Source organism: Aotus nancymaae, unplaced genomic scaffold (assembly GCF_030222135.1).
Source record: "Aotus nancymaae isolate 86718 unplaced genomic scaffold, 86718_ANA_hifiasm-v0.15.2.pri h1tg000040l, whole genome shotgun sequence".
In the NCBI taxonomy this organism is placed as follows: domain Eukaryota; kingdom Metazoa; phylum Chordata; class Mammalia; order Primates; family Aotidae; genus Aotus; species Aotus nancymaae.
In genome coordinates, this window is record NW_026988454.1 from 18549083 (window position 1) to 18567271 (window position 18189).

The following is an 18189-nucleotide window of genomic DNA, read 5'->3' on the forward strand; positions in this document are numbered from 1 at the left end:
TCTTTCTTTCTTTCTCTCTTTCTCTCTTGATGGAGTCTTGCTCTGTCTCCCAGGTTGGAGTACAATGGTGCAATCTCAGCTCACTGCAACCTCCACCTCCTGGGTTCAAGCCATTCTCCTGCCTCAGCCTCCCGAGTAGCTGGGATTACAGGCGTCTGCTAATTTTTGTATTTTTTAGTAGAGACAGGGTTTCACCATGTTGGCCAGGCTGGTCTCAAACTCCTGATTTCAGGTGATCCACTTGCCCTGGCCTCCCAAAGTGCTGGGATTACAGATGTGAGCCACCATGCCAGGCTGAAAATGCAGTCTTTATTCCAGTCATGATGTGCAGGCTAAAAAGGGGAGAGGATTCTATTACTATACAGAAAGGGAAAACTGGGTATTGGGAGGCAACTAGCAGCCTCTGTCACCAGTGGTTTTCATGCTGGTCTCACCATCTGGCCAGGGAGGAGAAGCACAACAGGCTAAACCCAGAGTTGTCAAATATTTTTTTTGTAAAGGGCCAGGTAGTTAATATTTTAGGCTTTGTGGCCATGCCGTCTCTGTTTCTATCACTGAGCTCTGCTATTATAGTGAAAATATGCGTAGACAATATGTAAATGAATGTGTGTGGATGGATTTGACACTTGGGCCTTAGTTTGCCTCCTACTGGGCTAAACAACAATACTAATACTAAAATTAAGACATATTCTCCACTTACTGTGAATGTGCGAGGCACTGTGCTGAGCTGAGCACCTCATAGACATTTTCTTAATTTCCTACAAAATCTCTGTGATGTAGATAACATCATCATCATCGTCATCATCAGTTTTATCTGTGAGGAAATGGAACCATGGAGAAATTAAGTGATTTGCCGAGGGTCACATAGCTTGTCAGTGGCAGATGGGTTTTGAATGGAGACGTCAACTCTGTGACCCATTCCTGCCCTCTCTCTCTGAGCAAGTTTGGGCAAGGGGGTAACCAGAGGTTGATGACCAAGTAATTGCTCCAAGGCAGTGAATTTAGGAGGCACGAAAGACTTAAATAATGGCTTCAAAAATTTAGTACCTAGTTAGCAAAAATAGTTGGTTGAAGTGGGAAGAAGCTGTCAGAGTGTTGGTAAGAAACCTCGCTGTGAGCTGCGTCAAGAACTACGTTGTTGATTTAAGGGCTTCTTTAACTGATCTTCTGAGAACATTAATTTCTCCAAATCAGGGTAACTGGCTTTATGTAAATATTGGTGGCGCTTTTTAGGGAGAGGGCCTCACCGCAGGTAGCTGTCGCTAGGTCGGGGCTGCTGTGTACTAGCATGTGGCCATGAGGAGAGCATGAAGCGACAGGTGTAGCTCCACAGGGCTGCTCAGGGCACAGTCTGAACCTCCGTATGAGGTGGTCTAGTGGCGGGAGAAGGCAGAGGAGACAGAATTCCAGGAACCGGGGGAAGCTTGTTTGAGTAAGGTGAGAGAGCCCCGGGAGCTTTCTCTTCTCCCCTCCCCTCCCCTCCCCTCCCCTTTCTTTTTTCTTTTCTTTTCTTTTGAAACAGGGTTTCACTCTGCCCCACAGGCTAGAATGCAATAGTGCGACCTCAGCTCACTGCAGTCTCAACCTCCCAAGCTCAAGCCATCCTCCCAAATAGCAGGGACTACAGGCAAGCACCGCCATACCTGGGTAATTTTTTTTTTCTTTTTTTTCTTTTTTTTTTTTTTTTGTAGAGATGGGGCTTTGCTATGTTGCCCAGACTGGTCTTGAACTCCTGAGCTCAAATGATTCACCTGCGTCAGCCTCCCAAAGTGCTGGGAGAGCTTTATTTTCAGATAAAGGGCAAGACATTTGGTTGGAAAGAGAGATGAAAGAGAAAGTGCCCCCAGATCTTGCTGCTAGAGCAAAGCTTGAACCCAGCAGAAAACCTTCCTTTTCTGTAGGAAACTGGCAAGTCTATATTTTTAGCACCTAGGAACCTTGTATGACAAACAGGTTGCTAGGTGCTAAGATTGCCCTGCAATGATGCTGTCTCCAGGGAGGGCTATTCAGCTAAGCAGAGCACGGGTCTCCTTGGCTAGAGCACAGACTTTGCCACCACAAGGCCTAGAATTCCTTTCCAGCTCTTTATAATTTCTGGAAAGTCACCTGATTTCTCAAATCAGGGTTAATTTATTATCAATAATCTGAACATTACATATGATTTGCAGAGCAGCTGCATGTGTATTATTTCATTTGATTTTCATCAAAACTCTGAAGAGAAGTGGTGAGCAAAATGAAATTAACACATATGGATCTCAAATGCTGGGTGCGGCTGGCTTGATACTTTGCTGCATACCATCTCCCATACAGTCCTTCACCCGTCCGGGAGGCACATCATTATTATGTGCCTGCTTTAAAGATGGAAAAGCAGACTCAGAGAACTTAGATGATCTGCCCAAGACCTGACGACTCGCAGCTGGCATGTGATATTGCCTGACCTCGAACTCCATCTTCTGAAATCAGTTTCAGAGCCCCTCTCACTATTGTTTAACCGTGGGTGCCCTCAGAATGCACAACAAGGAAGTGAACACTGGTGGATATCAAGGACTTGGGAGGAAAATGTTCTACCCAAATTCCAGAGCTACTGGTCCAAATAAAATTAAAAAGCAACAGCACTCCCCGAAGAGAATTAACCTTTACAGAAAAACCAACGGGCCTTTCAAGGGGTGCAGATCAGGCCTGGACACATGGTAGGGGCTCAATACACCCTTCTTTAGTAATGGACACCTGTGGCTGTGCACGGTGGCTCACACCTGTAATCCTGGCACTTTGGGAGGCTGAGGCAGGTGGATTGCTTGAGCTTAGGAGTTTGAGACCAGCCTGGGCAACATGGTGAAACCCCATCTCTGTCACAAATACAAAAATTAGCCGGATGTGATGGCATATGCCTGTGCTCCCAGCTACTTGGGAGGTTAACGTGGGAGGAATGCTGGAGCCTGGGAAGTTGAGGCTGCAGTAAGCTGTGATCATGTAACTGCACTCCAGCCTGGGTGACAGAGCGAGACCCAGTCTCAAATATAAATACATACATATGTACATACATAAATTCTAAAAGAGCAATGGAGATCTGTGTTCCTGATGGAACAGGGAACCTAACCAAGAAACCGTTGTTGATTTATTCAGTCACTATTCAACTGACGTATTGCGAGTCACGCTGTTGAGATGCAGGGCATACGAAGGCTGATGTCCAGATGCTACTTTGCAGTTAGGCCAGCTGAGGGTTTACAGATGGGCATCCCTTCTGATGGGTTGGAGTCTATGCCAGACCTGTTGTTAAATAATTTGGATACCACCACTCAATATAGCAAATGAACAAGTTCCTACTGTCGTGGACCTTATACTTTCATGAGGGGTGAGAGCTGATTTAAAGTCAGGCAGAGGTAAGAGCCATAATACCAATAGGACAGGGTGATGTGATGAAGGTGCTTTAGACATGGTAATCCTGGAAGGCTTTTCTGAAGAGATGATATTTAAGCTGGCACCAAATGTCAGGAAGGAGCCAGCCTCTGCAAGAAGGGCATCTCATGGAGAGGGAACAGCCTCTGCGAGCGTCTGAGGTGGGAATCAGACTGGTGTGTTTGGGACAGAAAGAAGTTCTGTGTGACTGGAGCCCAAAGGGTGAGGGAAAGACAGGGGTACACAGGAGGTGGGGGGAGGGTGTGACTGATTCACACAGGACTCTGAAAGTGTTTGAAATTTCTCGTAAGTTTCAAGGAAACCATCGGAGGGTCTTAAACAAGGAGTGACATGATAGGATTTATGTTCCTAGAAGATCATATGGGTTGCAGTGGGGAGAATGGGTTCTAAGGGGCAAGACTGGTTGCAGGGAAACTTGCTGGGAAGTTTTACAGTCATCTGGAGACTGTGACATGGACTCTGGAGAGATCCATGGTGAATGAGTGAAGTGGATTGCTTTGTGCTGTGTTTTGGGTATGGAGTTGACAGCTAATTTTCCATACTGGAAAGGGAGAGGAATTGTGTTTGCCTCCTAGGCTTCAGGTCTGAGCAGTAGAGACGGAGAAGAGCAGGAAAAATCAGGTTTTTCTGTGTTAGATTAAGTTAAAAGTCAATATGCTTTTATGTGCAAGGCTTGTGGTATAAAAAGTAAACTACAGCCAGGCGCAGTGACTCACGCCTGTAATCCCAGCACTTTGGGAGGCTAAGGCTGGCAGATCATGAGGTCAGAAGATTGAGACCATCCTGGCCAATATGGCGAAACCCTGTCTCTGCTAAAATACAAAAAATTAGCTGAGCATGGTAGTGTGTGCCTTTATTCCCAGCTACTCGGGAGTCTGAGGCAGAGGAATCACTTGAACCCAGGAGGCAGGGATTGTAGTGAGCTGAGGTCGCGCCTTTGCACTCCAGCCTTGTGACAGAGCAACCATCTCAAAAAACAAACAAAACAAAAACAAAAAACAAAAAAGAGAAAAAGAACAAGTAAACTACACAGATACCATACGGAGAATCTCAGTCACACAGTTGGAAAGGATTTCTTAAGGCTTTTGCTGTGTAAGTGCAATAACATGTCAACACTCAGGGAAACTCTAAGGTGGTTAATTTTGGAGCCCAAGGTGTTTGCAGGAGAGTAGTGGAAGAGAAATAGGAGAAGCTGGGGAGAACCAGCGCATGAGAGGCCTTGTAAGGAGATGATGGAGGAACTATTGAAAAGATTTGAATGAAGAATGATGTGGCCACATTTAGTGTTTTAAAGATAATTGTAAATACAATATGTAGAACAGATTGGAGGGACGTGAGACTGGAATCACAGCGAACAAGGAAAATTTATTGCTAGCGGTCCAGGTGATGGATGACAAAAGCCGGAACTCAGCTGACAACCATGCAGAGGAAGCAGAGTGAGCAGATGCAAGAGATTTTCAAAAGATAGATTTGACTGTACTCGGGGATCTTTTGGCTGCGAGTGTGACAGTTTTCAGCCTGGGTGCCTGGGTAGATGCTGGGGCCATTCAATGAGATCCATAGCATAGGTCCATGAGGACGCAGCTGGATCTTATTCCATCCTGTTTTTGCTGTGCTAACCCTTGTGCCCATTTTCATTCCAAGGAGCTGATTGGCTTTAGCCTTTCCACTAGGTACTTTCTCATTCAAGAAAGCCTTGATCAATGACTTAGCCAAGAGCTAAATGGGATAGCTGGAGCAACAGAAACATTTAATAGGAAGGCATTAAGGATACTTGGTAGGTGTCAGGAGAACCAGAAATCTGGGGAGCCTGGAGCCAGCAGAGTAGGAAGTGAAGAAATGGTCACCAGCAGCACTGAATGCCAAGAAAAGGTCAAATGAGACAGGGACTTACAAGTGTTCTTTGGGGTAAGGCAGCAGGAGAGTTAACCAGAGCAGCTTCAGTGGTACAGTGAAGGTGGAAGCCGGGCAGTGATGGGTGGAGGAATGGACAGGACAGGAAGTGGAAAATACTTGGCTGAAAAACTTGTGGGCAGTGTGGACAGAGTTGGGAGTTTTCTCACTCATTTCTCTGTTTTCTCTGTGAATTAGGAGGAAGCAGATAATCTAGTGAAGCTGAAGGAAGCCATGTGGAAGATTTAAAGTCAGCAGTCAGTTGAAGAAAAGAGTCTTAGAGAACTCAACTTTGAGAAATAAAAAACTTCGATACTCATTTCTAGCTCACCCTAACCTCTAGAATTTTTCTTCAAGGAAAGACCTCTCTGCCCAAGAGACTTGAGTTTGACCTTGAGTGAGCAGAAGTGCAGAGACATGAAGTCTTCTACTTGAACTCATAGACCATGTCTCTGTCTGAACCCAGCATTAATCCTGGGGAAGGGGGCACACTTGAATGCCTCTGCTCTTGATTTTGAGCTTGGTACCCTTAGCCTTTGGTTTCATTTAGTATTCCAGGTCAGGCCAGTTGGTGGATTTCCGTTTACAGGGTTGATTCACTTCAGCACTTCCAGTAAACACAGAAGAGCTTGCCTTTGGACCTCTATCCACTGCTGACCCCAGTAGAGGCTGGGAGGCTGTTAGGCATTCTAAGTGCGGCCCTTCAGAAAGAGACGTTACACTCTTGTTTCTTCTGATAGATGTTGGTAGCTGTCCAGAGAAAAGTTAAAGTTCCCATTGCTTTTTCCAGAAAGAGTAATGGGGAGCCCTTGTGCTCCAGCCAACAATCCCTCTTCTCAATAAAACAAATAGGTTCTAATGCTGGCAGCATTCGAAGCTGTTGCTGAGAACATAAAGGCTGCTCTGTCTCACTCTGTGGTAAATATACAGCAAACATTTAACTCATTACTAGATAAATCACACTGAGATGACTCAGAAGAAGATGTGTCTGATACTGGCTTTTAATTTTTTTTTAACCTTGATGAATATATTTCTCCTTTCTTGACTAATTCATTCCCCAAGACTTAAACATATTTAACAACAGCAATTGAAACAAGGCAAATAATGAGAGAGATGAATTGTTTAAAGAAAATATGTGGCAGAGATTCTTCACGCTGACCCGATAGTCAGGTGTTCCTCTCCCTTTCCACGCCTTCATGGGCCAGGTGGGTCAGGGAAAATTCTGGCCAATGGAAAAATGGACAGAAGTGAGATGAGCGTTTCTAGGTAGGCCTGGCACTGAAAATCATCCTGTGGATTCTCTAGCTCTCTTTTCCCTTCTGTGATGGCTACAGAGAACATGTGCTGTAGTTGGAATGCATTTAAAATGGAGGAGGGCCGCCCAATTCATATCAGGCACTATGTGATCAAGAAGTAAGCCTTTACTGCATTAAGCCACTGAGATTTCTTTTTTTTTTAATTGTTACTGACAAAGCTTATCCCAATCCAATTGATACATAAATCAAATGATATCACCTGATCAGGGAAGACAAGGTCTTTTATGAGTCCCCAGAGATAGCAGACGCTGGAAGGAAGCAGAAGAGTTTTCTATCCCAGAGCTGTCTAGACAAAGGTCTGCTTTGACTTAACAGCGTGATCTACACATCGGTAGAAATTTCCAGAGGCTTTTGCATTTAGTTATTATTGTGGACTACAGTGTATTTCTTTGAGGCTTTCAACCTTCAACTAGCAGTCAAAAGAATGACTATCTATGGTCATTTACTCATGTGCTGGCATTTCCCAAGGCCCCATTCACCTGTGAGTAAACAGTGGTTGTGATCACAAAAGCCGTCCGTGGTTCCCTATCTCTTTTTGCTTCCCACTGGTACAGATCCTGTTATGGGGCATCTCTATGATACCTCCCATGAGATACTGAACAAGCCTGAACATCTATAGTTATCAAATGGCATGCTCATTTGTTTCTTCTTTTGTGGCAGCCCCCTCCATGGGGTACTAGGTTTCTACCAGGTATTCCTTCCTGCTCACCCTGACATGCCTACTGCTGAGTCTGTCTGAGGCCATCAGGGACCACCTGTAGCTGGGCGTTACTTCTGTTTTTGCTGGGCACAGCCGGTAGATAATCCTAGTGAGAACACAGCGCTGTACTCAGACTTACTTCCTCCTGCAATGACTAAGTCAAGCCATCTGTCTCATTTTCTTAACTTTTAGAATAAATTTTACACAGGAGACCTTTGTTGGGTCCACCTCACCAGTTTTCCAGATACATGCCAGACAAGTTGAATCTAGCCCTTTTTATGAGGCTAACGGTGAGCGCCCTGTGACACCTATAATTATCATTCTCTTTAACATTTTGTAAATGTTGATGTTAGATGTTTACTAAGCTTCCCAGGAGATTCTTAACCATTTTTCTTCACTCTCTGACTCTCTTTGGCTTAGGCGCTTCCCATTTTGATTGCATGACTACAGGAGAGACAGTGCAATTTGGAGATTAGGAAACAGATGTCTGGGGACTCTGAGTCCCCTCACTGGGCCACAGTTTGGATAATACCTTCCTGCTATTTACCCACTACAAATAGAGCCCCAGACTCGGTGGCACACTGAATCTGGGGTTATGTCTTGACTCCAGTTCTTTCTAGCCCATTTCTAAAACATATGCCTCATCTAAATCTGCTCCCTGGAACCACAGCTAGTAAAAAGCTGGTCTGAGAAGGCTGGCTTTGCAGGGGATTGTCTCTGTTGTTTGTCAACCTATTTAAAACACTCAGTGCAATTGTCAGGAAATATGCTTTGACTGCCTGGAAGAAAAGCAGGAGTAGCAAGCAAGTAAGTGCTTTGAAAAACCTACAAATATCTAAGAATCCCTCTCAATCACATTTTGTTTATATCCAAATATGCTGAGCCTTATTTGACCTATTTTCTCATCAGCAATGGATGTGTTTTATTGAGTTCGTTCTATGTGCAAGACAGTCTATAAGATTCCTTGCATATATCATCTCATTTTTCATGACAACTGTGTTGACTAAATGTTATCTCCATTTGGCAGAAATGGAGATTAAAGTTCAAAAAATTTAAGTATATTGCCCAAAGTCGTTGAAGTAGTAGATGGCAATGTTGAGATTGAAACACAGGTTTATCTTTTTCTTAAGCCTATGTATTTTTTTTTTAAAACCATGCTGTGCTGTCATAGAGGAACGTTTCTAATCACTCCAGCACTACTTATCTACCCTGTGCAGCTAAGCCTGGGCTTACTATAAATGTTCAGAGCAGTCTTGAGCACTTTCAGCTCTCTCTTCCATGGCCTCTGCCAGTATGAAGGGGTTAATGAGCCTCCTCCTTCTTACTAGTCTTGGACAGCAGGAATAGGAGTGAGGATTGAAAATAATAGATCACATTTTCTTTATCCAGTCTATCATTGATGGGCATTTGGGTTGGTTCCAAATCTTTGCTATTGTAAACAGTGCCACAATAAATGTGTGTGTGCGTGTGTCTTTATAGTAGAACAATTTATAATCCTTTGGGTATATATCCAGTAATGGGATTGCTGGGTCAAATGGTTTTTCTATTTCTAGACCCTTGAGGAATTGCCACACTGTCTTCAACAATGGTCCAACTAATTTACTCCCACCAACAGTGTAAAATCATTCCTAATTTCTCCACGTCTTCTCCAGCATCTGTTGTCTCCACAATTTTAATGATGGCCATTCTAAGTGGAGTGTGATGGTATCTAAATGTGGTTTTGATTTGCATTTCTCTAATGACCAGTGATGATAAGCCTTTTTTCAAATGTTTGTTGGCTGCATAAATGTCTTCTTTGAAAAGTGCCTGTTCATATCCTTTTCCCACTTTTTGATGGGGTTGTTTGTTTTTTTCTTGTAAATTTGTTTAAATTCTTTGTAGATTCTGGATATTAGCCCTTTATCAGATGGGTAGATTGCAAAAATTTTTCCCATTCTGTTGGTTGCTGGTTCACTCTAATGATAGTTTCTTTTGTTGTGCAGAAGCTCTTAAGTTTAATTAGATCCCATTTGTCTATTTTGGAAAATGTGGCACATATATACCATGGAATACTATGCAGCCATAAAAAAGGATGAGTTCACGTCCTTTGCAGGGACATGGATGAAGCTGGAAACCATCATTCTCAGCAAACTGACACAAGAACAGAAAACCAAACACCACATGTTCTCACTCATAAGTGGGTGCTGAACAATGAGAACACATAGACACAGGGAGAGGAACATCACATACCGGGGCCTGTTAGGGGGTGAGGGAACTAAGGGAGGGATAGTAGGGGGTGGAGGGATTGGGGAGGGATAACAGGAGAAATACCTAACGTAACTGACATGGGGATGAATGCAGCAAACCACTATGGCATGTGTATACCTATGTAACAATTCTGCATGGTCTACACATGTACCCCGGAACTTAAAAAATATATATGTATATGTATATGTATATGTATATGTGTGTATATATATGTGTATGTGTATTTATATATATATATATAAAAATATACACACATAAATAGATCAAATGTGCTCACACATCTCCCAAGAACAAACAGTATGATATGGTTTGGATATTTGTCTTGCCCAAATCTCATGTTGAAATGTAGTCCCCAGTGTTGGAGGTGGGACCTGGTGTTTGGGCCAAGGGGCGGATCCCTCCTGGCTTGGTGCTGTCCTCACAGTAGTGAGTGATTTCTTAGAGATCTTGTCATTTAAAAGTGTGTGGCACCTCCCCCATCCCAACTCTTTCTTTTACTCCCACTCTCGCCATGTGAGACACCTGGTTCCCCTTTTGCCATGATTGTAAGCTTCCTGAGGTCTCCCCAGACATCATGCAGATGCAGGTACCATGCTTCCTGTAAAGCCTGCAGAATGGTGAGCCAATTAAACTTCTTTTCTTTATAAATTACCCACCCTCAGATAATTTTCTATAGCAATGCAAGAATGGCCTAACACACAGTAATTCTCAGAAATATCCACATTCAGAAAGAGTGGCATTTTTCCTAACATGAAACACCCTCCGCACGGATTTTCCCCATCCAGAGTGTAACATGTAAAGCAGTTACTTAGTCAGTGAGTGGTGTCATTAGCTTCTTTATTCACCTGCTGGCTTCAAAATTCTCCACTCTTTCATCTTTACCTTCCCCTTTCCATGTCCAGGAAATAAGAATTGATATAAAATCACTTGCTCCTTAGCTAGACAAAAACCTAGTCAAATACTTGAAATTATTGCTTAAAACATTAAAGAAATAATAAAGGCACAAGCTTTACAACATTTAAATAGTACAGAAGGAGAGAAAGTAAACCAAAATAAGCCCATTCCTGCCCACTCCAAGTCTAAGTCCTGAGAAATAATTTTTATTTGCTGATGTTTTGAATTTTTTTGGTGGCTACTGTAACGCCATTACACTAGAAACATGCTTATGTTTCTTTTAGGAAACAACACTGGGTAGGATCTATTGGCTGCCCACTAAGAAACATGAGGGATTTTGCATACAACTATTATTTCCCACACACATCTTCTGACAGTTGTGCTGCATTTGCAGGGGAGGGAAGGTGGGCACTGGGGTCTGCTCTCTTAGCCCATTGGTGGTCCTTTTAATAGTCACCCCGCTGTCTGCCCCCGGCCCACTCCTGTTCTCTACTAGTTGACTCAGAACTTGGCATCTCCTGAAGCTTGATCAGTCAGGGGTCTGTCAGGAAAACAGAACTTATGCCAGGGAGTTCAACAGAGGGAATTTAATTAGGGGAATCAACTATAAAGGTCCTGGAAGAGCTGACAGAGCAAACTGAAGAATGAAGCAACTCAGACTTTAGAAGTAGAGGCGAGTTAGAGGATGGCATTCCCAGAGTTTAGCCTATCAGGCCCCCTTGCTGCATACTGGGAGAGCCTCCCAGCTATAGGAAGCCTTCCAGAAGGAACTAGAATCATGGAGTAGAGGTAGTTACTGCTGGAGACACTGCCCAAGGCAGAGATAGAGGGAGAAATGCCCTGGCTTCTTCCTTCCTCCCTTCTGCCAGTCCCTTGCCAGTGTCTCCTGTTGGTTGACACTAGCCAGAGCCAGTTTGGCAAGGGAGTCTGGAAAATATAGATTGTAGAGATTAATACTTTGAGACATAGAAAGGCAGAGAGAGAGAGAGAGAGAGAGAGAGAAAGAGAGAGAGAGAGATTAGGAAATGAATCTGAAAGCAAGTAAGTGATGTGTTACAGGTTAAATTGTGTCCCCCCAAAAGGTAAAAAATACGTTGAAGTTCTATTTCCTGCTACCTTAGAATGTGACCTTATTTGGGCATAGGGTCATTAAAGATATAATTAAGATAAGATCATACTGGAGTAGGATGGACCCTGAGTCTAGTATCACTGGTGTCTTTATAAGAGTAGAAGGCTGGGCTCAGCTCATGCCTGTAATCCCAGCACTTTGGGAGGTCGAGGCAGGCAGACCATCTGAGGTCAGGAGTTCGAGACCAGCCTGGCCAACATGGTGAAACCCCATCTCTACTGAAAAAAAAAAAAAAAATAGCCGGATGTGGTGAAAGGTGCCTGTAATCCCAGCTACTTGAAGGCTGAGGCAGAAGAATCACTTAAGCCAGGAATGGGGAGGTTGCAGTGAGCTGAGATCACACCATTGCACTCCAGCCTGGGGAACAGAGCGAGATGCCATCTAAAAAAAGAGATGAAGACACACAGAAACACTCAGGGAGAACCGACATAACCACAGAGGCACAGACTGGGGCAATGCGACCACAATGCAAGGGGTGGTGAGGACTGCTGGGAACCCCAGAGGCCAGGAGAAAGGCACAGAATATATCTTCCCCCCAGAGCTCTCTGAAGGAACTCACCTTGTTCATACCTTTATTTTAAACTTCCAGCCTCTAGGACTGTAAGATGATACATCTGTGTTAGAAACCACCCCATTTGTGCCACCAGTGCTTGGTTATGGCAGCCTTGGGAATCTAATGCAGATGGGGACAGGGCTCTTTGGGGAAAAGAGTTGTCACTTTTTGCTTTGATTTTGTGTCAATATGATCCTATGTATTTGGTTTTCAGAAATATGTCAAAATCTCTGGTCCACTGCACTCAGTACTGTTAGGAATTTATTCTACTTAAATGACTCGTGTCATTTAAGTGGGATTCCATGAAGGAGAGCAAGTAAATAGATGCACTTAATCTGCCGTCTTAAAGCTCAGCCTACTGTTCTATGTGAACTGGATTAAATGTTTAGGGTGTCTGCACCTTCTCCTGTCCAGCAATGGAGTCTTCCAATCACACATACAGTGAACACTGGGTGTATCACACATAAAACAAAATTTTGAATTAAGAAAATCACTATGTTCCCTTTATTGAAGATGTAACCTTTACATCTTTTATGTATTGATTGCTATAACTTAATTGAAATGTTGCTATAACTTGTTAAGTTAATTGAAATGTTTAGAGTATATAAAGATATCTATCTCATCTATAAAGAGACCTGGTTTGTCTTTCTTTAAGATTTATTTTATTAAAGTTACCATATTTCATTGTTACTGTTTTTGAGAACAAATATTATTTAATGTCCATTATGCATAACAAATGTTGGATAACATTTGCTCCTTCTGATAGCTAATTTGTTGGATAACAAACATTTGCTCCTTCTGACAGTTAATCTGATTCTTGGTGTTTCTAGAACTTCTTAAAATTCTTAAAAGAACATTAGTAATCACCACCACCACCACCACAACCCACGTGGTACAAATTGCCTGAGACACAACCATTGGCACTAAGAAAAATTACTGGTTGTGTGCCTACAGACCCCCAGGTTTAAAGGGGCCACGGAGCCACACAACTTCTAAAGTTCTTGTATAGTCTTATCATGGGCCTTGGATCAGCTATTCAGCAATTTCTTGGGATAATCTTGTCTGATGGGAAGAAAATAAAGGCAGCCTTATGATATATGATATTCCTGCAAAATGACTAATACCAAGGATTTAGAGAATGTAAAATCATTATTTTGAATGGCATTCTTACATGGCTAGTGGTATTAAAATGAATGGTTTTTATTTCTTTTCTAAAAGAAAAGAAAAGTTATCCAGATCCACTTTTCTATCTGTTTTAAATTATTTTTCTCCACCTCCATGAGAGAAAAATGATTTCCAATGGAAAAACTCTTTGCAAAGGTATATTTTGCTTTCTTGTGTATGGGAGGAGAAATCAGGGACTTACTTAAAAAATTCTTTCAACAAGACCTTCTACACTGTGATCTGAGAGGGCTCTTATTTCCTGGATTCATGGAGAATGGACTTGGTTTGTTGAGATAATCCCATTTGTGTCTGAGATTTAAGTTGGCAACATTTACTTGATTTTATTTGGAAGTTGTAATCTGTACAATACTTGTGTATTTCATAGGAATGGAAATTACTGTCTGTACCTCAATGCCTGTATGTAATACTGTACTTAGTAGAGGACTGATCATTGCTTGTGTATGAGGCTGGGGAAAGACCCATCCTAAAGGCTTACAGGGAATGGTGCCTGGTGCTCATGCAGGCCACCAGCCAGACTGGAAACCCTCCTAATACACGGGCACTGGGTAGAGAACTCAAAGGGCTTGCTTCAGCAGTAGCACAAAATTAGCTCTAGGTTAATGCTGCTCCAGACCCATCTAACAATATTAAAAACAACACCCCAAAGAGTCAAACTGTTTCCAAGTAACGTAACTGCATCCCGGAACAAAGCTCAAGAATATTTATAGGAATACAAGAATATTCAGCACCCAACATGGGAAAATCCATGATGTCTTGTCCCTAGTGCCACCGTTCAGTGTTTTGTTTCAAGTCTGGATGACTCAAAAAAATCTTGTCTTTTCGCCATAAATGGAAAGTTATTATCCTGGATTGGAATTCAAATAATTTTTGCTTCACTGATCAGTTGAAAATTCACTAGAAGAGAGATTCACTAGAAGAGAGATATTTTGTGTCTCCTGATATGATCAACAGGAAGTACCAGCTCATTCCATGAAGTTCTCCTGCTGAAAAATTAAACTGGAATCTGATCAAGCCTCTAGATCCAACCACCCTTACAGGAAATACAGGGGATGGGGAGTATGTTGAATGACACCACAATGATGCAATTAGCCAAATTCAGAGCATGGGAAGTTCAATAAGACAAATGACGTGGTTGCCTCAACAAATAAACAGCGTGAATGGTGATATGGTTTGGATATGGGTCCTCACTCGCAGCTCATGTTCAATTGTAATCCCCAATGTTAGAGGTGGGGCCTGGTAGGAGGTAATTGGATCATCAGGGAAGATTTCCCCCTTTGGTGCTGTTCTCCTGATAGAGTTCTCCTGAAAGCTGGTGGTTTAAAAAAGGGTAGCACCTCCTCCCACCTCTCTCTCCATCCTGCACAGATCATGTAAGACGAGCCTGCTTCACTTTTGCCTTCTGCCATGATTGTAACTTTCCTGAGGCCTCCCCAGAAGCCGAGCAGATGACTCGATCATGCTTCCTGTACAGCCTGCAGAAATGTGAGCCAATTAAACTTCCTTTCTTTATAAATTACCTAGCCTCAGGTATTTATAGCAATGTGAGAACAGACTAATACAAATGGGGTGGGAAGGAGGGAGGAATGGTATAGATTTAAAGAGACTTAGGTAACACATGAACCAAATTTCTTATTTGGAATTGATTCAATCAAGTTGACTGTAAAAAGATGCTTTTGAGACAAGCAGAGTATTTAAACATTGAGTGGACATTAAGAATACACAGGAACTATATAAGGAGTCATTTTTAATTTTTATTAGATATATTAGTAGTAATTTGATTATATAAAATAAGAAGAGTCCTCTGTTGGAAATATGCGCTAAAAGACGATATTGAGAATTTGCTTTAAAACATTTCAGTGAAGAGGACGGTGAGAATTGCAGGGTAATGTACAGACAAAACAAGACTGGCGAAATGTAATCATTAGGGCTGTGAGACAGATACTAGGGGGTTCATTACACTATTCTCTCTACTTATGCATATGTTTAAATTTTTCTATAGACAAATAGCAGAACTTAAATGTAAACATTTAGTTTACTATTTTATCACTTTACATTCTGCGAAATTTCTTATTTTCCTCTCACTCATTATGGTGCTATTAACTTCATTCTAAAAATATGTTAGCTCAGAAAAAAATAAAACTATGTTTTCAAATGTCCCTATATGTTACACTGAAAGAAATAGAATTACCTTATAAAATATTAAAAGACATACAAAAATATTGTGATTTCTTTTTGCATGATAATGTTAGCATCAGATAAATCACAAAATTAAAGCATGGAAGATAAGAAAAATCAAGCACTTTTTGAACTTTATATTTTTCTAGTCTCCAAAATGGGCCCCATAGAGATTGTTGTCTCTCAAGTAGAATGAGAGTCAGTTCGTGAAAATGAACCTTTAAAAAATAAACCTGCACTAAGCATGGTGTTAGATGTTCCTCTATTCCTCTTACTGACCTTGTGAGATAAGAGATTTTTACAGAGAAGGCAACTGGGCTCCAGTGTTAACCTGCTTGCTTGAGGTCCTGGCAAGCTAGATGGGGGAGACAGGCTTTAAATTCAGGCCCATCTGACTCTAAACCCATTTATTTCCCCATGGCAGCAGTAATTCAGCAGAGCCTTTTGATTGTTTGCTTTGTACCAGTTTCAAATCACATTAATTATTTCTAATTCCATATAGACGATAATTCTTTTGTGGCAGAGAGGGAGTAAGGTTTTTCAGCGCTGCAGGATGAGTTTTTCTGATATCACAAATGAGGGCTTGCTTTTTTTTTTCTTCCTCTGTTTTTCTCCTGGGGTTCCAGACCAGGATTACTAAGGAGACAAATACTCTTTTAGCAAAAGGAAGGGAGATGCCACAGAACTGTTAACTTAGCAGTGGGAAAGCTGTGATTATTCCACCTTCCCAGCCCTGAAAACAGCCCTGAGAAAGAGAGCTTCGTTTCCTTTGTTCTCTTCCAGCCCTCAGGATTCACTGCCCCCAGCACCCAGCAGTGGCTGTTAATCTGAAGAAGGAGATGGGCACTTAAAGACAAAGAGAACTCCAGGTGTAGAAGAGGTGGGCCTTTGGTTTGGGGAGGGTTAAAAATGGCAAGGAAGGCTTTCTTCAAGACTACTGTAATAGGGGAGAGAAGTTGAACTCAACTCCAGATACAACAGAAACAAGAGGAGATGTATAGCCAACAGGCAGGTGAGGAGGTGAAATGGAAAGTCACCAAGAAGAACGTGGTTAGTATATCAAGGGTGGAATTTTGGATAAACTGCCTTAGCAGGATTTTTGTTTTTTAAACTGGGCTCAGCAGGCCAAGGCCTAAGGATGAGGCCTAGCTTAAAAGTGGGCTCAGAGGAGCCTGACTGAAGTTCATCCAAGATGGGAGTCCTTGCCAGGAGGAGAAGAGATTCCCAGGTTTGGAGGATCAGAGGAAAGGGAGGATGGGTGGAGGGTCAAAGTCAGAGAGGGCAACTGGCTACAAGGGAGTGACCACATGGGCACTCAGAGAATCAATTACCAGGCCTGCCCCCTGGGAAACTGGGAAAGGCACCTGGAATACAATGGGACAATACCTGGAGTAGGACCCATAATAGAATGCATGGTTCAAATTCAAAATATAGATCTGCTTTACATATTTTTCCTATATTCTGTGTATGATTAGCAGGCTAACAGTAGGCCACGTAGGGGATATTGACTGCCCCCTCTTTTCCACACTCCAGATGTAGTGCTAGGGTAGTATTCTGAAAGGTTGTCTTACTTTTAACATTAATTACACTTACTGACTTCTCTCCAGACAACTCTCCTTAACGGTAAGTCAACTGTTTAGAACTGTATCTAGAGAGTTTTAAACAGCATTCTCAAGTCAGAGGAGAGAGCTACACACAAAGCAAGGAACTGCAGTTTCCAGTCCTCACTGTCATTGACCATTGGTCCCGGGAGTCTCCAGTCCACAGCAGCTGCTGACCAATATCTAAAGATGAATGAGGACAGATTGGTAGGTTGTGCCTGTGTTGACTCTTCTCTTGCTCTCTGTTACTTTAAGTTGTTTAATAGTGGGCAACATTCTCCTGGAAAGCTGCTGATGGATTAAAACATGATGCTTTGTTGAGTGCTGTTGTCCTCATAGGATAAGCCATGGTAAAGCCTGGGAAGTCCACCTTCTTACCTACTAACAAAAGAAACAAGCTACTGAACATCAAACAAGCAGCTTGGGACCATCATTTTCTTCCATCAAATCATTTAGAGTTTGTCAATGAAGTAGATTACAGGGTTAAATCAGAAATCCCACAGGTTCTGAATTCATTGAAATGGATTTCTATTTATTAGCAATGCCTAACTTCAGGGAGTTAATTATGCGTTTTTTTTTTTTTTTTTTTTTTTGATGAGAAACAAACCAGATCGAAATGAATGTGGCATTTGAATTAAGTGGGGAGTTTTTTTTTGGTGTTGATGTTTTGTTTTTTATAAAATCTTATTCTAAGCAGTGCAGATAAGGACCTTGTTCAAATGATTCCTCCCAAAATGCACTTGGTTACTATTGTTTCCAGAGCTAAGCAGAGAAGCTCCAGGGGAATGAAATCTTCCTCCTTCCCACTGTTCTGTTGTCTTTGAAAACAGCAGAACTGCCAAGATCAGCAGTTTGAAAGCTTCCTTTGAAGTGTTCCTCATGCCTTTTTCACTGGCTTGAGCAAAACAAGCACCTAGACTGTGTGCCCAGTCCCCAGGGGGGATACCCGGGGGGTTAGGCAACCAGGGCAGCTTAATGAGCAATGACACAGTGGAGACAGGGAGCTGCGGGAGTTGGGTTGGATCTGGGGACTCAGGAACACCGGGAAGTCACTATCAATACTTGTCAAAAAATAACGT